The following is a 7,216-nucleotide window of genomic DNA, read 5'->3' on the forward strand; positions in this document are numbered from 1 at the left end:
CGGAACCAGATATTACATTAAAATCGCAAGCAGTTTTAAATGACATTGACCCATGTCCCCTGGTGCAGGAGCCAGGTCCCCAAACCCTTTTTAGGACAATATCTTGCATATTAGCCATTAAAATTAGCACTTTTTATTTCGAACGTTCGAGTCCCATAGACTTCAATGGGGTTCTAAAGTTCACACAAATTTTTGGTCCGCTCGAAAGTACTGGTGTGAACCGAACCTGGGGGTGTTCGGTTCATCCCTAATGCTAAGCAATACACAATTTGTAGCCACCAGCACATATTCTCACAAAGCTCACATTTCTAGAAAATACCAGCGTGTCAGTCTGGCTATCAAGCAAAGTACTCTATATGAATGTTTTTAGGATGTGATGCCAAAAAAATTTCTTATTTACAAAATAGTTGTCCCACCCACCATCAGTATGTTGGGACCCCAAGTGGTTTGCATTTTGTTTTCTGGAACCTCAGCTGTTAGTGTGCAGTTACTTTTAAGGGTATTCAATTCAAGGGTCCCAATATCAGCTTCCCTGGTGGATCCACTGCCAGAGTCTGCCCATGTGAAAGGGCCTTAAAGCATTTGTTAACCCCCCCCCCAAAAAAAAATATTTTTATCCTGCTCCTTTAAAGCATGTTATATGACACAGTGCTTGTTCTGTGTCATTTGGTCCCCTGTAACATCTAAAAAACCTGGCTGATCCTGCCAGTTTCTCCCCATACCTCTGTAAACTGACCACGGTGTATCTTGGCTGCTGAGACCAGACACCGTGGTCAGTTTACATGCCTCTGTCATCAGCAGCCTGCTACCTGCTCTCCTCTCTGGTCCTGTGTCCTCCTCTCCTCTTTGTCTGTGTGTGAACCACCGCCCCCCCCCCACCCCCCACTGCTCTTATAACACTAAACCTGTATACACCATCAGCACTGCCTCCTATTGCAGTGTACCCCTCTGAGAATGATTTATAAATCAAAATGCTGTAAATATCTAATTTAAAAGCTGAGATTTTGATCACATGACCAGCCAGCTCTCTCCTCCTCTCTTCCTTCCCTCCAGACTGACATCAGCAGAGGAATCTCAGCCCCACCCACTGTATCTCTCAGAGGAGGAAAGGAGAAAGCTGGCCAGTCACGTTATCACAATCTCGGCAGTGAAATTAGACATTTGCAGCGTTTATTTTTATAAATCACACACAGAGGGGGATACTACAGTAGGAGGCAGTGCTGATGGTGTATAAAGGTTAGGGTGCTTTAACTCTATTACTATTACAGCCATTAACAGTTGGATAAAACAGTAACCGTGTTTAAGCTTTGTGTTAAACAAATCACCTGGACAAATCCAGTAGGGTGCCCTTCTTATTATAAACCCACGTCAAACATTTACCAAACTAACCAATGTAAAACATATTTTATATGGCTAGAAAATGGTCTAGCATTACACTAAGGCCAACCATACACACTTAAGCCGCGTACACAGGGGCGGACTGTCTGTCCAACTTAGTCCGCTGAAACACATTTCAGCGGACAGTCCGCTCGTGTGTGGGCTTCAGCGGACTTTTTCAGCGGACAGTCTGGCGGACTAAGTATTTTGGAATGTTGGAAATACTGTCCGCTGGACTCGTATTTGGGCGGACAATCCGCCCGTGTGTGTGCCAGTCCGCCGTACTTTTGAAATGAGCGGACTTTTCCCGCCCGGAGAAAAGTCCGCTCATTTCGAGCGGGTATCCAGGTAGGCGGGGCCCGCGACAGAGACGTCGCTGGCCCCGCCGCCTGGTATGGACTTAAAGGGGAACCCCAACGCCGAAAAAAATCGGCGTGGGGGTCCCCCCCAAGTCCACAACAGACCCTTGTCCGAGCATGCTACCCGGCCGGCCAGGAAAGGGGGGCGAGCGAGCACCCCCCCTCCTGAGCCATACCAGGCCGCGTGCCCTCAACATGGGGGGGTGCCTTGGGGAAGGGGGGGCCGCGAGGCCCCCCCACCCCAAAGCACCTTGTCCCCATGTTGATGAGGACAAGGGCCTCTTCCCGACAACCCTGGCCGTTGGTTGTCGGGGTCTGCGGGCGGGGGGCTTATCGGAATCCGGGAGCCCCCTTTAATAAGGGGGCCCCCGGATACCGGCCCCCCACCCTATGTGAATGAGTATGGGGTACAATGTACCCCTACCCATTCACCTGTAAAATAAAAGTACCAAAAAAAACACAACACAGGGTTAAAATATTTTATTGCACAGCTCCGGGGGTCTTCCGTCTTCGGGGGTCTTCTCGCTGGACTCCTCCGCTATCTTCTTGTAGCTCTTTTGCTAGCGGAGGAGTCCGGCTTTCTTCCTCGCCGCCGGCCTCTTCTCCCGACTTCGGGGGTCTTGTCCCCCTCTTCGGTTCTTCTGCCGGGCCACCGCGCCTTCTTATAGCTCTTTTACAGGCGGTGGCCCGGTCTTCTGTCGCCGCCGTCGCCGCCGCCTTCTGTTCTTCTTCTTCTTCTCCAGGAGATGTTGCCTCGACGCTCTCTCCGGCCGGAATGCCAGGGCCGCGCTCCGCTGCCACTTATATAGGGACAATGGGGAGGTGTCACATGGCTTTATGTCACATGGGTTGGTCACATGGTGACCCCGCCCCCTTACGATGTCATAGTCCCCATGTGACATCAACCCATGTGACCAACCCATGTGACATAAAGCCATGTGACACCGCCCCATTGTCCCTATATAAGTGGCAGCGGAGCGCGTCCCTGGCATTCCGGCCGGAGAGAGCGTTGAGGCAACATCTCCTGGAGAAGAAGAAGAAGAAGAACGGAAGGCGGCGGCGACGGCGGCGACAGAAGACCGGGCCACCGCCTGTAAAAGAGCTATAAGAAGGCGCGGTGGCCCGGCAGAAGAACCGAAGAGGGGGACAAGACCCCCGAAGTCGGGAGAAGAGGCCGGCGGCGAGGAAGAAAACCGGACTCATCCGCTATCTTCTTGTAGCTCTTTTGCTAGCGGAGGAGTCCGGCGAGAAGACCCCCGAAGACGGAAGACCCCCAGAGCTGTGCAATAAAATATTTTAACCCTGTGTTGTGTTTTTTTGGTACTTTTATTTTACAGGTGAATGGGTAGGGGTACATTGTACCCCATACTCATTCACATAGGGTGGGGGGGCCGGTATCCGGGGGCCCCCTTATTAAAGGGGGCTCCCGGATTCCGATAAGCTCCCCGCCCGCAGACCCCGACAACCAACGGCCAGGGTTGTCGGGAAGAGGCCCTTGTCCTCATCAACATGGGGACAAGGTGCTTTGGGGTGGGGGGGCCGCGCGGCCCCCCCTTCCCCAAGGCACCCCCCCATGTTGAGGGCACGCGGCCTGGTACCGCACGCTCGCCCCCCTTTCCTGGCCGGCCGGGTAGCGTGCTCGGACAAGGGTCTGTTGTGGACTTGGGGGGGACCCCCACGCCGATTTTTTTCGGCGTTGGGGTTCCCCTTTAAGTCCATACCAGGCGGCGGGGCCAGCGACGTCTCCGTCGCGGGCCCCGCCTACCTGGATACCCGCTCGAAATGAGCGGACTTTCCTCAGCGTGTGTGGGCGAGTCCGTTCATTTCAAAAGTAGGGCGGATAGTATGGCGGACTAAGTCCGCCATATTAGTCCGCTCAAAAAGTGCCGTGTGTGGGCAAGTCCGTTCATTCGAAAGTATGACGGACTGTCCGTCGGATTGTCTGACGGACTAAGTTGGCCAGACAGTCCGCCCGTGTGTACGCGGCTTTAGATTCACATATACACTTAGGCTCTTGTATTCAGACAGCCGTAGCAACCGCGGCCATCTAAATACCTGTACAGTGACTGCATCTGACATGATGTATTCACTGTTTGGCCAATTATTTCCCCCTGGCTCAAAACAACTTATGTTGAGTTAAGGAATGTTGACAGAGCCATCCACAGCTCAATTTTTGGACAATTCAGGGTGTATCTACCAAAATTCAAGCTGTCTATGGCTAGCTTAAATTGTTACTAAACCCAGGACCCTGCATTTACTATATCTGGTCTCCCACACTACACAGAACATGGAAATGAAATAGTTTTAGTAAATATAAACTGCTAAATACGTTTTCTCATTAGCAGTTAGAGCAGTTTTGTGACTGCTATCAGTGTCCAGACAAGCACTGGTTACAGCTTGTAGGGGGAGTTTCCTGACCACCCTATGAGACTGAAAGACCCCGGACTCTCTGTTTGGACAATGCTGATTGCCCCTGTGCTGATCACATTCACTCTCCCAAGAAAAAAATAAAAACTCTCTAGCAATACACACCAAACTGAGCATGTGCAGCCTGACTCTATAGGCTCTGTGCTATCAGGAAATGATCAGGTGACAGTGGAAGGGGGGGAGGATCTGTGCATACAAGATCAAACAACCCTTTTACACAATGCAGAGGATTAACCTGTGAGTATAACACAGTGAGTACAACAAGCATGCTTTACTGACTGATTTTACTGTTGTGGGTTTAGTAACACTTTGAGCACTGATCCACATGCCAGATCAATGGAAAAAATAGAAAGCAAACATCAGTCTAAACATATGCTATCTCATGTATCCCCACAAACTGCAGAAAAAAAGCAGGAATGGAATGCCCTACCATGTTTCCTGATAAGAGCACTTCATTGAGACACATCATTTACCTGAAACATATCTTGGATGGTTAAAGTGGATATAAACCTGATTCATGAAATTTGAACATATATCTGCAGTGTTTTCTTATCTCTCTCCAAAGCCCTATGTCCTGTGACTTTTTCCTGCTCCGTTCTTCTGTTATCAGCATAATAACTTCTGGCAAGTTCTCTGACACTGTCATGGTTTTGCAATAGAGTTTGTCTGCTTACATGTTTCCATGTGTTCATCTCTAGAGACCAGCCGACCCTCACCTGATTGCTTTTGTAATCCATCCTCTGGCATGACTCCACCTTAGCTCCTATCAGAGAACTCTATATTAACCTGTGCACTGCAGGCCAACCCTGCTGATCAACCATTGTGTATTCCTTTGTGTGTTTAGCTTCCTGTTACCTGCTGTGTGCTCTTCTGTTGTCCCGTTACCGACTTTGGCGTGTCCTTGACTATCCCTGTTTGCCTGTGATCCTGACCTATTGACGTGTCCCTGACTATTCCTGTCTGCTTGTGGCCCTGACCTTGGCTTTATCCCTCACTATCCCTGTCCTCCTGTTGCCTACTGTGGGTGCGAGCTGGGGGACCCTGGGGGTCGTGACCTGGAGCCAGTTGCAGCCAAGTCCATCCTCACCACTAGAGGCTCTGGTGAACACCTGCTGGCTCTTAGACTCCGGGCCACAGGGAATCTTACGCTCTAACCTCGGTGGGATCTGTCTCCCGTCTGCAGCAGTCAGCCATAGGGTCCACAACCTTGTGGTACACTCCTGATCCCTTCGGTGTGCATCTGTCACCTCGCCTCAAGGTGACCTGACAGACACGTGATAAAACCAGCCAGAAATTTGTGTCAGGGCGGGTGATATAAATAGATTAGCAGACCACTGGTCAATTCACAATATAGCTCTGCAAGTCTCTACCTATGAGGAGAGGGGGTGTTTGCCTTTCCTCCAATCAGCTGTCTCACAGTGTATGGCAAGACTCCCCTCCCCCTGCTGGAACAGGAAGAGGAATTTTTAAAAGGACGTGCACTTTCTAAACAGTATATAAAGCTGAAGACAGCATATATACATATAAAACTTATGTAGGGAGATTTGTTTTATCTCTGTGTATCATCTGAGGCTGTTCACTTCACTGGGTATATGTGTGGATTTACATCCCCTTTAAAGAGAGGCTAGAATTCAGTTAGGTGACGATAAGGTCAATAAAAATTGAATATTTCATATAGAGTACATTTGAAGAATGCAAGAAGAAAATATACTTCCATAAATAGTGTTATAAAGCAAGCCAGGTAAAAAAATACATTTAAGGCTCAAATAAAATTCACTTGCAGTGAATGCTGAAACTGCAAAATCTTGAAACTGATTAAGTAATTACAGCTCATTGTATGACAGAATTACTTTTAAGAAAGAAAATACTCCAGAGAATTTCCTTTATTTAAATGTGACAGAAAATCCAGATATCATAAGGAAACATGAAGAAATGATAGAACAGTATTCATAGGGAAATAAAGTAATGAACTGCCATTTATATATTTTAATATGCCTATAAAGAATATTTGACAGAATTACCTTTGCATAAATCTCTGAGGGGAAGTGGTCACTGACGGTTCTGTAAATCTAGCTTGGATTTCCAAGTTGTTAATAAGACTTTGAGTAATGTATTTCCCATTACTTCTGATAGCTTAAGGTTCCAAAGATTAATACTTTAATAAAAGTGTACATGGCACGACTAATGTAATATATATTAATAATTGTTCAAAAATGCTACCTTTATTAGAACAGTGTAATTGTGCAAAAGCTGCTACCACACACGTACATTCAGCGTCACTACCTTGTCTGTAACGTTATGCAATACCTGCCACCGCCATACATAGGCCTGCTAATGCTGCAATTTGGGGTTACCAGCATGTATGTGCAGAATCGACACATCATTATGGGGTCATAAGCCAATTAAGTGAGGGGAAATAGGCAGTGTCGAAATGGGCACTGGACGGTGAACAGTTTTGACCTCCTTTTGTGCCAGGCACATTGACTCCCATTGCTATGGAACATGAGCACAATTTTAAAGAAGTTCAACTTTACAAAATACATATAATTTATTTAACTTTTCATTAAAATGCTTCACCGCTATTTAACTGCCTACCTAACCTATTTAACCTTGTGCAATATTATTTTAAACATTATTTTAAATAATGGGTCTAGGAGATTAATATTAAAGGCCGGTGACTTAGTCTTGTTCACTCTGAGTCCCGAAATCCCACCAACAGGGCAGCTGATAGGGCAGTACAACCAGCCCTGTTGTACCGGGCCCAGCCAGCAGGGGGGGGGGGCCCGAGCAGATTTCTAGCTAAAAAAACAAATTTGCTAAATAACTTTATTAACCTGCTCCTACTTGATTGGCAAGGTATATAGTACCTTTCTGGGCCCCATCAGGTTAATAGAGGGGCCCAGGAGGTGAGAGAAGAAGAGGGACTTTTTCTCCATTTTCGGGTGGAGGCATACAATCCCTGCTTTGCATCTGTGTACCTTGTGCTCACTGTATGCTTTCCTGGGCGGATGGATTCAATTGTAATGCTGCTCCCTTCCCTCAATAAGTGCCGG

This window comes from Lithobates pipiens, unplaced genomic scaffold (genome assembly GCF_037356315.1).
Source record: "Lithobates pipiens isolate NorthernLeopardFrog02 unplaced genomic scaffold, aLitPip1_a1.2 Scaffold_16, whole genome shotgun sequence".
In the NCBI taxonomy this organism is placed as follows: domain Eukaryota; kingdom Metazoa; phylum Chordata; class Amphibia; order Anura; family Ranidae; genus Lithobates; species Lithobates pipiens.